General features: G+C 38.5%; 1 protein-coding gene across 2 annotated transcripts in view; it reads left to right on the forward strand.

Moving 5' to 3' along the window:
• The first annotated feature begins 545 nt into the window (after window positions 1-545).
• b3gat1b (beta-1,3-glucuronyltransferase 1 (glucuronosyltransferase P) b) overlaps window positions 546-821 on the forward strand; it is a 44,504-nt gene continuing 44,228 nt past the window's right edge. Inside the window, exon 1 of one of the 2 annotated variants that reach the window (XM_062048370.1) lies at window positions 546-623. The gene's annotated coding sequence lies outside the window, so the exon portion shown is untranslated. The remainder of the gene's footprint in view (window positions 624-821) is intronic. The other variant, XM_062048372.1, reaches the window with a different exon arrangement.

The following is an 821-nucleotide window of genomic DNA, read 5'->3' on the forward strand; positions in this document are numbered from 1 at the left end:
ATGTTATAACTATACTTTTGCATTACATTGTAAACGTATTAACATTAAAGAAAACAACACACAGGTCTTTCCTGGTCTCCCAGCGTGGTTACAGTGAAGCCAAGTGCTACATATGCTTCATCATATTCTGGTACCGTGCTCCCCACGCCCCGCTATTTGAGAAGGACTGACCTACTACAAATGAGAGTGTGGTCTTGTTTCTACCAGGGTGTTATTAGCCGATCATCACTTGATAAAGACTGACAATGTCTACTTTTAGTAAAGTCAGATGTTTTTTAGACAAGTCACACTAAGAAGCTCTGATAGTTCTTAGGAAGGCGGAAGTGTCATCAGTAACCGTCAAGCAGGTAAGGTTAATTATTAAACTACATTTGACGGTAAAAGAATCTTGAACCGTTGTTGAGAACAATTGCTTGTTCCTGGTTGAGAACAATAGCTTGTTCTGGCTTACTCCTTTGATGCTAAGTAAGACACACCCACCTGACACCTGCCAGCCTAACATTCCCTCCCACACTTAATGCAGGTATACATATCCTTTTGATTCATGGACATTGCAGTTCTACTAATTTATTGGACTGTTCTCCCTGGTAGCCTAACAACCTCTCTTCTGCTGTTATTCACAGGTAAGTAGCCACTTGGTTTATGCGGCTAAGTAATTCTTATTATTTACTGTTATGTCTGCAGTTATTTGCCGTCTGTGGAATAGGGCTGCAACTATTTTGACAGTCATCAACTATCTTAATGATTAATTGATAAATGAAATTATAAAGTATGTTCAGTCGCTCAATTTAAGTCATTAGCTTTTTAATTTATCTTGAGAT

This window comes from Entelurus aequoreus, linkage group LG05 (genome assembly GCF_033978785.1).
Source record: "Entelurus aequoreus isolate RoL-2023_Sb linkage group LG05, RoL_Eaeq_v1.1, whole genome shotgun sequence".
Lineage (NCBI taxonomy): Eukaryota > Metazoa > Chordata > Actinopteri > Syngnathiformes > Syngnathidae > Entelurus > Entelurus aequoreus.